Here is a 17,818-nt window from a genome sequence, read left to right as displayed (position 1 = left end):
AATCATGGGTAGTTTATAATGTACCAGAATAGAGAAAATTTTCACTTTGGAAGTTTCATACTTGAAATTACAAATCCTTGGTAGAATTAGTCATTAAAAAATATACATCTAGGGCAGCTAGGTGGTGCAGTGGATAAAGCACCGGCCCTGGATTCAGGAGTATATGGGTTCAAATCCGGCCTCAGATATGTGACACTTACTAGCTGTGTGACCCTGGGCAAGTCACTTAACCCTCATTGCCCCACCAAAAAAAAAAAAAACAGAAAGAAAAAATATATATCTATTATTGCATGTATGAACTCCTTACATATACTTTTGCATAAACTAAACTGCAAAAGCATATTACGTGTAACAAAAGCAAAATAATATTGGCATTTATTAACCAAAAGTTATATTTATTGGCAGTAATATTACATTGGAGACAAAATGTTGATATGATACATTGAGTTGACCTGGTAATCAGAAAGACCAGAGTTGCAGGCCTACTTTTGATGCAGACTGGCTGTGGGATTCTGATTGAATTGCTTAACCTCTCAGTGCCCTAGGCGATCAGCCCAAAGTTATCAAGAAGTTGTTGATTTATATTAGCAGAGGAAGTGCCTCACCAGGAGTTCCCTGTGTCAAAGAAATAACATAATCCCAGAATTTGAGATGAAAGAGACCACAGAGGTCTCCAGACCATATATTTAAGTAACTCCCACTAACATTAACAAGTGGTGACACAGCTTGTAGTCTTCTAAGGAGGGAGAACCCAAGCTAGAGGTAATCCATTCCACTTTTGGACAGTTTTAATTGTTAGCAAGCTTTTCCTGACATAAAGTCTGAAGTTGCCTCTTTGTATCTCCTACCCATTGCTCCTGGTTCTGCTCTCAATGGGACTAAATGGAACAATCAACTGTCATGTCCTTCCTAGACTTCTCCAGGCTAAATATGCACAGTTTCTTCAACTTGTCCTCATATATCATGGATTGAAGGTCCTTTACCATTCTAGTTGTCCTTGTCAGAACATTCTAGATTACCAGTGTCCTTAAACTATGCAACCCAGAACAGGATACAATACTACAGATGACGTCTGAAAAGGATAGAATACAGTGAAACTACAACTACAATCCCCTGAAATGACTACTACAAAGCTGTCTCTCTTAATGCACTGGAATATTGCATTAACTTCAAGATGCATTACTGAAAAGTTGTTTGTAAAATGAAAAGTAGCTCTTTCCCGTGGCAGGTCTGGAGCAGGGGGCTGTGCAAAGATGAATCTCAACATCTCTTTCCCAGCCACTGGCTGTCAGAAACTCATCGAAGATGATGATGAGAGAAAGCTACAGACATTTTATGAGAAATGGATGGCCACTGAAGTTTCTGCTGATGCTCTGGGTGAAAAATGGAAGGGTTATGTGTTCTATATCAGTGGTGGGAATGACAAACGAGGCTTCCCCATGAAGCAGGGTGTTTTGGCTCACATACATGTCTGCCTGCTGCTCAGTAAGGGCCATTCTTTTTTTTTTTTTTTTTGTCAAGGCAATGGGGGTTAAGTGACTTGCCCAGGGTCACACAGCTAGTGAGTGTCAAGTGTCTGAAGTCGGATTTGAACTCAGGTCCTCCTGAATCCAGAGCCACTGCTTTATTGACTGCACCACCTAGCTGCTCCCAGTAAGGGCCATTCTTGCTATCACTCTAGAAGAACTGGAGAAAGAAAACATAAATCTATTAGAGGCTGTATTGTGGATGCCAATCTGAGTGTCCTCAACTTGGTTATTGTGAAGAAAGATGAGAAAGATATACCAGGACTGACAGATATGACTGTGCCTCGTCGCCTGGGGTCCAAAAGAGCTAGCAGAATCCACGAGCTTTTCAACTTGTCCAAAGAAGATGATGTCTTGGCAGTATGTTGTGAGAAAGCCCCTCAACAAAGAAGGTAAGAAACCTAGGACCAAGGCTCCTAAAATTCAGCACCTGGTGACCCCCCATGTTTTGCAGCACAGACGTAGACAAACTGCTTTCTTTGAAGAAGTAGCGTACCCAGAAGAACAAGGAAGAAGCAGCAGAATATGCCAGGCTTTTGGCCAAGAGGCAGAAGAAAAACGACAGGAACAAATCACAAATCCGAGTCCTGTCAAAAATAAAATTTCTAAAAATGTGTTAGAAATAAATAACTTTTGTCAAGTGAAAAAAAAATAAATAAAATGAAAAGTAATGCTCTGCCATTTGTTAGTAAAGTGATTATAGACACACCACTGCTAGGTTTATATCCCAAAGACATCCCAAAAAGAGAAAAAGACCTATTCGTACAAAAATATTTAGAACAGCTCTTTTTGTGGTGGCTAAGAATTGGAAATCAAAGGAATGCCCATCAATTGGGGAATGGCTAAACAAACTGTGGTATATGATTGTAATGGAATATTATTGTGCTATAAGAAATGACAAGCAGGATGATTTCAGAAAGGCCTGGAAAGACTTATATGAGCTGATGTATAGTGAAGTGAGCAGAACCAGGAAAACATTGTGCAAAGTGACAGCAATACTGTTTGATAAAGGACTGTGAAAGACTCAACTATTCTCAGCAATACAATGATCCAAGACAATTCCAAAGGATTGTATGAACTGGTATTGATTGAACATAGACTGAAACATGCTATTTTTTACTTTCTTTCATTTTTCCCCTTTATTGGACTTTTCGTAAACAAAATGACCAATATGGTAATTTTTTTTCTTTTTATTGTTTTTATGGTAATTTTTTGCATAATTGTAGGGTTATGGCCTATCTCTGATTGTTTGCTGCCTCAGGGAGGAGGAGGGGAGGAAGGAAAGGAGGGTTAGAATCTGGAACTCAAAACTTTAAATAAAAATGTTTATTACAAAAAAGTGATTACCGGCAAATTATTGAAACTTTGAAGGTGTTTCTTTATATTAAAAATAGTTATGATAATACTTGCCTTGCCTCATGCAGTAGATAAAGGCATTTGGGTATAGTGGATAAAGAGCTGGCCTTGAAGACAGGAAGAATAGGGTTCAAGCCTGCTTTCCAACTACTAGCTATGCGACTTTAGGCAAGTCACTTAAACTCTCTCTCAATTATTGTTTGTCTTTTGAAGAAGACCATGACACCAGGGAGGTGATGTCATGACTTGCAGTGAATTGGATTTAAGTGAGGTAGGACTGTGCAAAGTCACCAACCTCACTCTCTCCTTCAGAGCTATGTGGGGTCTAGTGGCAAGATATACATCAAGATGACTGGAGATGGCTCCAGATGTTTTTTTTGTTTGTTTGTTTTAACAAACATTTATTTTATTTTCCATTTACATGTAAGGGTAGTTTTCAACATTCATTTTCATAAGATTTAGAGTTCCAAATTTTTCTCCCTCCCTCCCTTCCTTTCCTCCTCCCTCCACAAGATTGCAATCAGGTTAAATATGTACAATCCACAAGTGTTCTTTTTATCATTTCTTTCTATAGGGGTGCATAGTAAGCTTCCTCATTAGTTCCTTGGGATTGTCTTGGATCATTGCACTGCTGAGAGTAGTTAAGTCATTCACAATTGCTCATTGAACAATACTGCTGTCACTACCCACAATGTCCTCCCAGCTCTGCTCACTTCACTATACAGCAGTTCATGAGTCTTTCCAGGTTTTTCTGGGATCATCCTGTTTGTCATTTCCTGTAGCACAAGACCATTCCACTACAATCATATAGCACAGCTTTTTCCATCATTCCTCAATTGATGGACATTCCCTTGATTCTCAATTCTTAGTCTACACCAAGAGTTGCTATAAATATTTTTTGTATAATTTTTCCCCCTTTTCTCTTTTTCATGATTACTATTGTTAACTGTTTCTCTTCCTATTCCCTTCCCCATGATATTTATCCTATTATCCATCTTCTTTCATCCTATCACTCTTCAAAAGGGATTTGCTTCTGTATGTCCCCTCCCCCACTCTGACCTTCCTTCTTTTGCCCCTCTCTCTTTATCCATTTCCCCTCCTATTTTCCTGCAGGGTTAGAGAGATTACTCCACCCAATTGAGTGTGTACATTATTCCCTCCTTGAGCCAATTCTAATGAGATTGAGGTCTTTGAGCCAATTTTGGTGAGTGTTAGGCTCATTTACTGCCCAGATTAAATAGATTACTCCACCCAGTTGGGTGTGTCTATTAGTCCCTCCTTGAGGCAGCTCTGATGAGTTTAAGATCTTTTTGGATGAGTGTAAAATTTGTTTTCTCTTTGTTAACCTTTAATATATTTTTTAAAAAATGTTAATACCTAAACTGTTAAACTGTTGTCCTAGTTAGCTTTCCCCACACAGGGGGACCACACACATTTAGTTTTACCTGTCATAATTTCAGGCTTAATATTAAATATTAAATAAATAATTAGCAGGAAATGTAATCACCATTACTAACATAATTAAAAAGAGCAGAATATAAGGAAACTAATAAATTTGTGATTTAACTAGAAAAAACCTCACAGTTGATTTGTCTTTGTCTCAATAAGTTTCTGAGGGGGGCAGCTAGGTGGCGCAGTAGATAAAGCACTGACCCTAGATTCAGGAGGACCTGAGTTCAAATCCAGCCTGAGACACTTGACACTTACTAGCTGTGTGACCCTGGGCAAGTCACTTAACCCTCATTGTCCTACAAAAAAAAATTTTTAAGTCCTATTCAATAAGTTTCTGAATGGAGAAATCATTAGAAAGTGAGAAAATCTTGGTGCCACATCCTCTCCAGATTATATGTATTTTTTTCTGATGACTATATAGGTTCATTTAAGCACATTAGTGGGGTGCTGACATTTCCTATATTTAATGTCTTCAGAGGAGGAGTTCCTTCAAACTTGAACAAAAAAGGGAAGAAAAACTGCATTCTCAGAAAATATAACACATGCCTAATTTAAATTTAAAAAATACTTGAGGGGCAGTTAGGTGGTGCAGTGGATAAAGCACTGGCCCTGGATTCATAAGGACCTGAGTTCAAGTCCAGCCTCAGACACTTGACACTTACTAGCTGTGTGACCCTGAGCAAGTCACTTAACCCTCATTGCCCTGTCCAAAAAAAATTAAATAGTTGAAGTAGTCTAAGAATGAAATCCATAGCCAAAGTAATTGAAGCCAATACTAATAATTCAGAGGAAAGGAAAAACTAGAACACATCCACCTAAAATATTAAGTAGTTCTTTAATAGGCTCCCAACATAGCATGTTTAGTTAGTGGCTTATATTATGGGGGTAAAATATTAAATCATAGGGGCAGCTAGGTGGCATAGTAGATAAAGCACCAGCCCTGGATTCAGGAGGACCTGAGTTCAAATCCAGATTCAGACACTTGACACTTACTAGCTGTGTGATCCCGGGCAAGTCATTTAACTCTCATTACCTCCCCCCCCCCCAAAAAAAACCCTTAAACCATAGAACATGTATTTTCATTACATTCAATGAAGAACTTAAGCAACTAAATGTTATAGGTTAGTTATCTAGAAGGCTAGTTATCACAGGGAGATGTAGGAATTTCAATTCCTAGATGTTACTATAATCTTTTAAAGTTATAACTTAATGCCTAATTTCATCATTTTCCTTCAAATATGGTAAAGTGTTCATATCACTACATGTAAAAGTATAGTTTAGACATTCTTATTTAATTGGCATAATTATTAAATACCAATTATATCCAAAGCACCATAATAGATTATATGAGAGAATAGAAGTTCAAATCAATTTGACTTGACCAAACTCAACAATTTTCCTGGGATAAACACAGTTACTGGTGATTTGGTCCAATACATTTCTTTTAATCTCTGCCTCACTCAGTTTCCTCAAACATAAAATGGAGATAATAGCAATTCCCTCAAAAGGCTGTTATGAGAATCAAATGAGATAATATTTTTAACTTGATGAGCACAGTGCCTTTCACAGGGAAGGGGTTTAGGAAATGCTTTTCCTTCCATCCTTCAATTGATTAAAGATCAATTTTGGGATCAGCAACTATCTCACAATTGTGTTAGTATTCTTAGCCAATAGGTTAGTGTCTAGTATATAAATATTTACCAAATGCTTATTGATAGATGGTTAGCTCATATGATATTGGTATTTTATCCAATAATATACAACAACTCATTTAGACCTTCTGATTCTGTGCAATTCTTTTTGAAAAAGGTTTTGCTAACCCCTTTTGTCTTTGTGTTATGGACATTTCTCATTTCTTCTCTCTAGATTAAACAAGAAATCCTTCTTCCTCCCTCCTGACAAAGAAAAATCAATAAGAGACTTGGAGTCAGAGCCTGGGATCCATCCTGGTTCTGCCACTTTTCAGCTGTGGCACATTGAGCAAATTATTTTGCCTCTCTGAACTGCAGTTTTCTCAGTTTTAAAATGAAGGATTCAACTAGGTAACTTTGGGGCGGGGGTGGGGGGGTGGGGGGGGGGGTTGGCTCAGGGCAATGAGTGTTAAGTGATTTGCCCAGGGTCACACAGCTAGTAAGTGTCAAGTGTCTGAAGCTGGATTTGCACTCAGGTTCTCCTGAATCCAGGAGTGCTTTATCCATTGCACCACTTAGCTGCCCCCTAGGTAACTTCTCAGGTCACTCTTATCTCACTCCCACCAGAATAAAATTCTTTTGTTTGCTAAAATACAAAAGAGAGGGGCAGCTAGGTGACACAGTGGATAGAGCACCGGCCCTGGAGTCAGGAGGACTTGAGTTCAAATCCGGCCTCAGACACTTGACACTTACTAGCTGTGTGACCCTGGGCAAGTCACTTAACCCCAATTGCCAAAAAATAAATAAATAAAATAAAATAAAATAAAATACGAGAGAGAGAGAGAGAGAGAGAGAGAGAGAGAGAGAGAGAGAGAGAGAGAGAGAGAGAGAGAGAGAGAGAGAGAGAGCCATTACTAAGGAAATTAATTCAATACCAAAGCTGGAAGTGGAGCCCTTACGTTGAAAGTTACTCAAACCTTAATGATGCAAGTTTCTGACATATCAATTCAAAATGAGATCGGGTATCAGGTACTCTACCATATAGTATAAAGGGTGGAGAGATAAGATTACTACTCCCCTTTAACCCCTGCCTAGGCAAAAAAAAAATTATAATAATTCCCTACCTTTATTTCAACCTGTCACTTATGCCTTAAACATTGTTCATTCCTCTGGCTTAAGACAGAATGTCTTAGAGAGGTAAGCTATATCACAATAGTTGATATAGCATCATGTTAATTGGTATAACATGAGATCATATGCCCAGGTAGAATGCCCAAAACAGGCAGGATCCCAAAAACAAACTTTCATACTTCACAATTCTACCGAGAGTCTATTGTGCTTACAATGTATGTGGGAAAGCAGAGCAGCAATCTATCTTCTTTGGTATGTGAAAACCAATTATAAAATGTTAAAATAGCAGCAAATATGTCTTGTTTCCCTGAAATTTATATATATAATAGAAGGTGAAAACTTTTGTCCCTACTATGTTCAAATCTGTCAAGATACTTTTGCTGAGAAAAAGAATTGCTGTATAAACAGAGTCAGTCAATCTTTGAAGTATGTGGCTCTTTTTATCATCTTCTGTCTTTTTTTTTTTTAGCAACAAACATTTATTTTATTTTTTCCAGTTATGTTTAAGGGTAGTTTTCAACATTCATTTTCATAAGATTTAGAGTTCCAAATGTTTTTTCCCTCCCTTCCTGTCTTCCCCCCTCCACAAGATAGCAACCAGGTTATATATGTACAATCCACAAGTGTTCTTTTTATCAGTTCTTTCTATGGGGGTGGATAGTAAGCTTCCTCATTGGACCCTTGGGATTGTCTTGGATCATTGCATTGCTGAGAGTAGTTAAGTCATTCACAATTGCTCATTGAACAATACTGCTGTCACTACCCACAATGTCCTCCCAGCTCTGCTCACTTCACTATACAGCAGTTCATGAGTCTTTCCAGGTTTTTCTGGGATCATCCTGTTTGTCAGTTCCTATAACACAATACCATTCAACTACAATCATATACCACAGCTTCTTCTGTCATTCCTCAATTGATGGACATTCCCTTGATTCCCAAATCTTAGCCACCACAAAGAGTTGCTATAAATATTTTTTGTACAATTTTTCCCCCTTTTTTCTTTTTCAGGATTATTATTGTTAACTGTATCCCATCCTATTCCCTTCTCCATGATATTTATTCTATTATCCATCTTCTTTCATCCTATCCCTCTTCAAAAGGGATTTGCTTCTGTCTGTCCCCTCCCCCAATCTGCCCTTCCTTCTTTTGCCCTTCTCTCTTTATCTCCCTCCCCTCCTATTTTCCGGCTGGGTTAGAGAGATTACTCTACCCAATTGAGTGTGTATGCTATTTCCTCCTTGAGTCAATTATGATGAGATTGAGGTCTTTGAGCCAATTTTGATGAGTGTTAGGCTCATTTATTGCCCAGATTAAATAGATCACTCCACCCAACTAGGGGTGTGTGTGTGTATATGTGTTAATCCTTCCTTGAGGCAATTCTGATGAGTTTAAAGTCTTTGAGACTTTTCTGATGAGTGTAAAATTAATTTACTGCCCTGCTCCTCCCCCATCTATTCCTCCAACTCCATAAGCCCTTTCCTTGTTTCTTTCATGTAGGATTTCACCTCATGCTACCTCTGCCCTTCCCCCTCACCCCTCAATTTAACCCTAAATATGTCATCATGGGGCAGCTAGGTGACACAGTGGACAAAGCATCCACCCTGTTCCCAGGGGGATCCCAGCCAAAACCCAGCCTCAGACACAAGACAGTCACCCGCTGCATGACTCCAGGTATGTACCCCAACTCCAATTTTTTATGGTGCTCTAGGGTCTTGTATTTGAAAGTCAAATTTGCCATTCAGTTCAGGTCTTTTCATCACAAATACTTGAAAGTCCTCTTTTTCATTAAAGTCCCATTTTTTTCTTCTTGTTGGGTAGGTGATTCTTGGTTGTAATCCCAATTCCTTTGCCCTCTGGAATATCATATTCCATGCCCTCCAGTCCTTTAATGTAGAAGCTGCTAGATCTTGTGCTATCCTGACTGGGGCTCCATAGTACTTGAGTTCTTTCTTTTTGCCAGCTTGCAATATTTTCTCCTTGACTTGAGAGCTCTGGAATTTGGCTATAATATTCCTAGGAGTTTTCCTTCTGGGATCTCTTTCTGGAGGTGATTGGTAGATTCTTTCAATTTCTATTTTAGCTTCTTCTTCTAGAATTTCAGGGCAATTTTCCCTGAGAATATCTTGGAAGATGGTGTCTAAGTTCTTTCCTTGATCATGGTTTTCAGGTAGACCAATGATTTTCAAATGATCTCTCCTGGACCTATTTTCCAGGTCAGCAGTTTTTCCCAGAAGATATTTCACATTGCCCTCTATTTTTGTATTCATTTGGATTTGCTTTATTGTGTCTTGGTTTCTCATAAAGTCACTAGCTTCCATTTGTTCAATCCTAATTCTTAGGCAATTATTTTCATCAGAGAGCTTTTGTACCTCCTTTTCCATTTGGCCAATTTGACTTTTTCAAGCTGTTGACTTTTTTCTCATGTCTTTCCTGCATCACCCTCATTTCTCTTTCCATTTTTTCCTCTACCTCTGTAACTTTATCTTCAAAGTCCTTTTTGAGCACCTCTATGGCCTGAGACCAATTCATATTTTTATTGGAAGTTTTAGACATTGACATCTTCCTCTGAGGGTGTACCTCAATCTTCCTTGTCACTGAAGAAATTTTCTATGGTCCTCACCTTTCTCTGTCTGCTCATCTTGCCTTTCTTTTTTTGTTTTGTTTTGGGTTTTTTTGGTTGAGGCAATTGGGGTTAAGTGACTTGCCTAGGGTCACACAGCTAGTAAGTGTCAAGTGTCTGAGGCCAGATTTGAACTCAAGTCCTCCCGAATCCAGGTCTTTCTTTTACTTCACTTTAAGCTCCTTAAAGTGGGGCACTGTTTCCAGGCTGCAGTATCCCAAGCTTCAGAAGTCCCAGGTGGTATGATTTAAGGAGGATCAGGTTCTTCACTTGCCTGGCCTGTTCCCTGGTCTGTAGATGACTCCAGACCAAATTGCTAATCAACCAGTTTTGTGTGCTGTGGTTGTCAGCTCTGACAAGCCTGTGCCCCTCCCTCACCTGGGCCACTGCTACTCAAGCCTGCCTCCTGGTTCCCAGCAGGGGTGAAAAACCCAAGTTCTGCCTCAGCACCAGCAGAGACCCCTGTAGTCTCCCCCCTGCCAAGGGCTCAGACCTCTCACCAGACTGTGAGCTTACTTCCAGACTATACTGTCTCTTTAGCTGATTCAGAAGCTCTGGGGGTCTCCTTCCCTGGTGAGGCCTTCCTAGGACTGGATCTGTGTCAGGGTAACTGTGGGGTTGGGCTCCACTCCTTCCTCAGCACAGCAGCTCCCTCCTTCTGACCTTCCAAGCCATTCTTGGTTAGAAGATGATTTCAGCACATTCTTCTGTGGGTTTTGCTGCTCCAGGCATTGTCCTATGGCATTATTTGGATGTTTTTTGGAGTGATTGTGTCATGAGTTCAAGGGCTCACTGCCTTTCCTCTGCCATCTTAGCTCCTATCATCTTCTGTCTTGACTGCCAATAGGGTGCCAGACTGTGTTCTTACCATAGGCCAGCTTTCCTTTTCAACCAGAAGATTCACAAGGGCAAGGCACAATATCGTACTCTCCATCACATCCTGCCAATGGAAAGCAATACATTTTAAAAATAGAGTTCTCCATTCCAGTTTAAATAAGGAAAACTTGAATATCATGTGAAACAAAACAATTTTGTCCCTATATGAGATAAAATTAAATAACTGCAAAATTCATTTAGTATCTTACAAAACAAACACCAACAAAAAAAGGCTTTGATTATGATTTCATGAAAATTGCTTTTACTAGAGTTATGCAAGCTTGATCTTAAAAGAAAAGTAAGGTATAATTTTTTTTAGAGTAGAATGGCCATAGTAACATTTTCTAGCAATAGACCCTATTATCTTATTAACTAATATATAATATAATAACTAATAATAACAACATAATGAATGTAATATAATTTCTAGCATTAGAATTTATTATCTTACAATATGATTTTATTATGTGCATACAGTGCTTTTCAAACTATAGATTTAATATACCATAACCGAACAAAATAATTTTTAGGTATAAGAATTATTTGAGAAAAGTAGTTCTCCTGTATTCACCCATTTTTTCTAAGTAGTTTACCAAACTGGTATATTAGTCACCCACTAGTTTCAAATTATTTGGAAAGAAAATAATATTTTATAAAACATAACATTGAAGGGGCAGCTAGGTGGCGCAATGGATAGAGCACTGGCCCTGGAATCAGGAGTACCTGAGTTCAAATCCGGCCTCAGACACTTAACACTTACTAGCTGTGTGACCCTGGGCAAGTCACTTAACCCCAACTGCCTCACTAAAAAAACAAACAAACAAAAAAAAAACCATAACATTGAAAATTTTTAGGACGTTGATAAAAAGCAATCCTATCTCAGTATTTGTCTCAAGACAGGATAGCTGTCCTATATCATTGTTCCCACTACCCAGCCAGATAACTGCATTCTTGCTGCTTTGGTTTGTAGCAACCATGCATTCTGCTACAAATATTTTGGGTATTAAAATGTATCTCAAAAAAAATTTAATAAAATAAAAATATCTCATTAGTCAATAAACTCTGCTGAATTCAAAATTTCATATGCCTTCACGGGGGGGGGGAATTGATTTTTACATATTACTTATCTTTTTGGGGGGGTGGGGCAGGGCAATGAGGGTTAAGTGACTTGTCCAAGGTCACACAGCTAGTGCCAAGTGACTGAAGCCAGATTCTGAATCTAGTGCCAGTGCTTTAACCACTGCGCCACCTAGCTGCCCCCCGGGAAATTGATTTTTTTAAAACAGCCCGAATTAATTTTAAAATACTTTGCCTTGAGAAATCTTATGAAAGTATAACTAAATACTACCTTTATAAAACAAAATCTAAATCTCATAATCTCAAGTCAATCTATTTTCTCAGGCCTATGCAAAATGGAATGATAACCAAAAGCCCAAATTGGATTTATACAGACCAGACTGTTTAGAAGAATTACATAGGATAGGAGATTAAATATATACTTAGATTAATAATATTTATAAATGATGAATAAAGTGATATTAAATTTAAAAGTTCAATTTTCTCTCCTGTGAACGTAATTTTAAGTTAGCTACATTGGTCCAAATGAGCCAAAAAATACCAAAAAATCATCAGTAGATTCTGGTTAATGATATTTTGGACCCACACAATCTCATGTACCTCATTTTATTTTAAAAACATAGGAGAATATAGAATCAGCAGGAATGACAAAAATTAAATTAGTCATTATAGTATGATAAAAATTAGTCTGGCAAATTAATGTGGTTAATACCTGTCAAAAGTTAGTTTAAGGTAGCACAGTGGATAGAGCACCGGCCCTGGAGTCAGAAGTACCTGAGTTCAAATCTGGCCTCAGACACTTAACATTTACCAGCTGTGTGACCCTGGGCAAGTCACTTAACCCCAATTGCCTCACTAAAAAAAAAAAATTAAAAAAAAAAGTTAGTTTAAATGGCAAAAATGAGCTTAGTCAAGGCCAGCTAGGTGGCACAGTGGATAAAGCACTGGCCCTGGATTCAGAAAGACCTGAGTTCAAATCTGGCCTCAGACACTTGACACTTACTAGCTGTGTAACCCTGGGCAAGTCACTTAACCCTCATTGCCCCGGGGGAGAAAAAGGGAAAAAAAGGAATTTAGTCAACAATATTGAAGAAGTGGATCCTTAAAAAACAATAAACTAAAAGTACTTTCCTTTTTCAGGTTGGAAAATGTCAAGTCTAATAACACTTTTCCAACAATATACAACCCCCAATTTCTTCTTAACTGGTTGCTACATTAGTTCAAACTGACATAATAATGTCTATTTATATATAAATTTAAAAACAAAAACCTAGGCATATGGCTTTCCTGAGGATTTTCTCGCAGACACTTCTTTTTTTTTTTTCCAGACACTTCTTAATTAAGATTTCTGTCTTAGGCCATGGGATACACCAATATTCCTTGACTAGATTTAAAACATTCAAAATAAGCCTCATTATTATAGCAATAAGACAAATAATAATCACTATTTGAATTCAATTAATCAATGAATAATTTTTTTCTGTTTAGAACTTTATTTTCCAAATTACATGTAAAAATGAATTTTGACATCAATTTTTAAAAACTTTGTGTTCCAATTTCTCTTCCTCCCTCCCTTCCCCCCCCCCAAGCCCCAAGAACTCAAGCAATTCAATATAAGTTATACATGAGTAGTCATGGAAAACATCTCCACATTAGCTAGGTTGTGGGAGAAAACAGATAAAAACAAAACTTCAGATTAAGGAACTATCAAAAAAATTATGCTTCAATCTGCTTTCAGATACCATCAGTTCTTTCTCTGTGGATGGACTGCAATTTTCATAAGTCCTTCAGAGTTATATTGGATCACTGCATTGCTAAAAATAACCACATCCTTCCCAGCAGATCATCTTACACTATTGCTGTTATTTTTGTATACAGTACATTTCACTCTGCTTCAGTTCATGTAGGTCTTTCCAGGTTTTCTGATAGTCAATTAAAATTTATTAAGCACTGTGGTAAGTGCTAGGGATAAAAATTAAAAAAGATAAAAGATAGTCCCTGCCCTCAAAGAGGCTACAATCTAACATGGAACCAACAGGCAAACAAAGCAAATAAGGATAAATAGGAAATAATTCTTTTTTTTTTTTGGTGAGGCAATTGGGGTTAAGTGACTTGACCAGGGTCACACAGCTAGTAAGTGTCAAGTGTCTGAGGCCAGATTTGAATTCAGGTCCTCCTGAATCCAGGGCTGGTGTTCTATCCACTGTGCTACCTAGCTGCCCCTAGGAAATAATTCTTAACTACCATATTAATTTTTGTCTTCAGAGTATCCAAACAGATACATGGAACAATCTCCTAATGTAAGTCAGATCTTATAACAATAAATTCCATGAGATTGTTAGAATAAAAGGCTTAAAAATTTTTATATTATACAAGGCTTCCAATTTTGGAATTTGTCAAAAAATATTTTTTTTGTACAATCATAAGAAGCATTCAAACATTAAAAGACAATGAAGTATAAAGTTTGTCAATTTTAGAACCTGAGGCTACAAAGATGAAAAATGATAGTCATTGTTTTCAATCAGTTTCTTATCAACACGTATTTTAAAGGCATTTACTATATGCTAAGCATTATGATAAGTATTAGGATACAAAGACAAAAAAAGAAATAGCCTAGCCCCTGCCTTCAAGAACCTGGCATTTTATCAGAGAAAACATGTATACATATAAGTATATATTTATCAGAATGGGGTTTCATGCCCCATATCAATTAATGTAATCACAGAAAGGCACAGACACCTCAGATGAATCCATAGAGTAGTAAGTGTTAAGTTTTCACAATGTATAAATAAGTCTTTAGTCAATGCTAAAGCATTATAGATCTTTAGCTATCAAATGGAAAACAGCTAATATCACAAAGAAAAAGTCTTATGATTGGGTATAAAACAGCAAGTCAACTTGGAAGTTCAGCAGTTCAACATTGGAAGAGTTCTATCTTGGAGAACATCAGTTGCAGAATTGGAGCCCAAACTGAAGGGAAAATGAGGCTCATAAGAGGAAACTGCTTGAGGAGCTTGGCAGGGGGAAATGGAGTGGGGAGTAAACTATTGGACTTTCTCTCCTTCCCCCTACCACCACCAATAACTTTTTCAATAAAGATATTTGAGCAGTAGGTAACAATGTATCTAGCCAGGGAATTACAGAAGGATTCTATGAAGTGAAAAAAGAGTTTCTGTCCTCAGAGTTGATAGTTATCCCTTTGCCATATGTGTTCTCTATACATGTATTTCATTACCATTGTACTCTAAGTCTGAGCCTCCTCTTTCTATAGATGTTTTGTGTATTTGTGGGAAACTGCACCCCAGCATCAATCACCTCCTGAAAGAGATCCCAAAATGAAAACTTTCAGCAATATTATAGCCAAATTCCAGAGCTCCCAGGTCAAGGAGAAAATATTACAAGTAGCCAGAAAGAAACAATTCAAGTACTGTGGAGCCACAGTCAGGATAGAACAAGATCTAGCAGCTTCTACATTAAAGGATCAGAGGACATGGAATTGGGATTACAACCAAGAATACCCTACCCAGCACAACTAAGTATAATCTTTGGGGGGGGGATGGAACTTCAATGAAAAAGAGGACTTTCAGGCATTTGTAATGAAAAGACTTGAATTGAATAGAAAATTTGACTTTCAAATACAAGACCTTAGAGAAGCATAAAAAGGTAAACAGGAAAGAGAAACCAAGAGGGAAGTTAAAAGCTTAAACTATTTACATTCCTACATGGGAAGGCGATACTTCTAACTCATAAGAAATTTCTCAATATTAGAGCAGATGATAGGAATAAATTTAGACAGAGGGCACAGGTAAGAACTTATTATGAAAGGATGATATCTGTAAAGCATTTATTTTTTGTTTATCAGAGTTTTTTTGTGTGTGGGGTGCAGTTGGGGTTGGGTGGCATACCTGCTGTTGAACAGTGGATCTTGTGTCTGAAGCCGGATTTGGACTTCGGTCCTCCTGGGTTCAGGGTGGGTGCTTTATCCACTGTGTCACCTAGCTGCCCCATGATGACACCTTTAGGGTAAAATTGAGGGGTGAGAGGATTGCACTGGGGGAGGAGGAAGGGGAGAGGTAAAATGGGGTTAAATCTCACATGAAAGAAGCAGGAAAGGGCTTATGGAGTGGGGGGAGAGATGGGGAAGGAGCAGGGCAGTGAATGAACCTTACACTCATCAGAATTGGCTCAAAGACAATTTTATCAGAATTGGCTCAAGGAGGGAACAACATACACACTCAATTGGGTGGAATACTCTATCTAACCCTGCAGGAGGGTAGGAGGGGAAGGGGATAAGAAAGGAGGGATGAAAGAAGAGAGGGCAGATTGGGGGAGGGGGTAGACAGAAGCAAGACACTTTTGAGGAGGGATAGGGTGAAAGAAGATAGAAAATAGAGTAAATATCATAGAGGAGGGAATAGGATGGAGGGAAGCAGTTAACAATAGTAATTGTGAAGAAATTTTGAAGCAGAAGCAAAAGTAATATAAAATGATGATGAAGATTGATGGATTGATGATGATTGGATGAAGATAAGAATTGAGGAGGATTGATTGAGGATGAGGACTGATTGATGATAATGAGGATTAATTGATGAAGATGAAGTTTGATTGATGATGATTAATTAAAATGATAAAACATATGGTATTTATTTTGATGGGCTACTGTGAACATTCTTTGTCAGGTATAAAGTACTAAATAAATGTTATGTACTGCTGTTGCAAGAATCAACCTCATGGGTTTATTATAAGGAAGTCTCTTTAAAGTACTATATAGGGGCAGCTAGGTGGCACAGTGGATAAAGCACTGGCCCTGGATTCAGGAGGACCTGAGTTCAAATCTAGCTCAGACACTTGACACTTACTAGCTGTGTGACTCTGGGCAAGTCACTTAACCCCAATTGCCTCACCAAAAAAAAAGAAAGTACTATATAAATGTAGTTTACTATTTTAAAAAATGATGAGCAAGAGGCTATCAAAAAAAACCCCCCAAAACAGAAAGACCTGCATGAGCTGGTGCAACATGAAATGTACTGTATACAAAATAGCAGCAATACTGAAAGATGATCTGCTATGAATGGACTTAGTGATTTTCAGCAATGCAATGATCCAAAACAACTCTGAAGGTCTTATTAAAAATGCAGTCCCAGGGCAGCTAGGTGGCGCAGTAGATAGAGCACTGGCCCTGGAGTCAGGAGTACCTGAGTTTAAATCTGGCCTCAGACACTTAACACTAACTAGCTGTGTGACCCTGGGCAGGTCACTTAACTCCAATTGCCTCACTAAAAAACAAACAAACAAACAAAAACAAACAAACAAAAAAAATGCAGTCCATCTACAGAGAGAGAACTGATGGTATCTGAATACAGATTGAAGCATAATTTTATTTATTAGTTCCTTTATCTGAAGTTTTGTTTTTGTCTGTTTTCTTTTACAACCTGGCTAATGTGGAAATGTTTTGCATAACTGCTCATGTATAGCTTATATTGAATTGTTTGAGTTCTTAGGGAGGGGGGAGAGGGAGAGAGGAAGAGAATCTGGAACACAAAGTTTTTTTTTAAAAATTGATGTCAAGGGGGCAGCTAGGTGGTGCAGTGGATAGAGCACCAGCCCTGGAGTCAGGAGGACCTGAATTCAAATCTGGCCTCAGACACTTAACACTTACTAGCTGTGTGATCCTGGGTAAGTCACTTAACCCCAATTGCCTCACCAAAAAAAAATTGATGTCAAAATTTGTATTTACATGTAATTTGGGAAAAATAAAATTCTAAATAAACAAAACAAACAAAAAAAAGAAACTGTACCCCAGGTTTTTAAGGGAAATGCTTTGTACCAACTCTTCTTACTATAGCATCTTAGTAAATGCCTTTGCTAAAAGTTAATTAAGTCTACTGACAATGGGAAACTCAAAGATGGGGGCTCATGAGCTATAACAGTAGAAATAGTTTCCCAAAGGGTTGACACTAGAACCCAAAAGTAGAAGTCATTTTCTGGTATACACACTCACTCTCTAAGTCTCAGTCTCTAAGGAAGTAACCCAAAGGGTTTACATCAGTGTAGATTTAAGATTTATACTTTAAATATAAGATAATTTGGGATTGGGGGACATTAACACCTGAGCAACACAGAAAGGCACTTAGCATAGTTCTTGGCAC

The 17,818-nt window shown here is 38.0% G+C and overlaps 1 pseudogene; it reads left to right on the top strand.

The window, feature by feature from the left end:
• Window positions 1-1,220: 1,220 nt before the first annotated feature.
• Window positions 1,221-17,818, top strand: part of LOC122754900 — a 38,161-nt pseudogene continuing 21,563 nt past the window's right edge.

Source organism: Dromiciops gliroides, chromosome 4 (genome assembly GCF_019393635.1).
Source record: "Dromiciops gliroides isolate mDroGli1 chromosome 4, mDroGli1.pri, whole genome shotgun sequence".
Taxonomy (NCBI): Eukaryota; Metazoa; Chordata; class Mammalia; order Microbiotheria; family Microbiotheriidae; genus Dromiciops; species Dromiciops gliroides.
The sequence above is the reverse complement of the archived record's forward strand: the minus strand, read 5'-3'. Positions and strand labels throughout refer to the sequence as shown.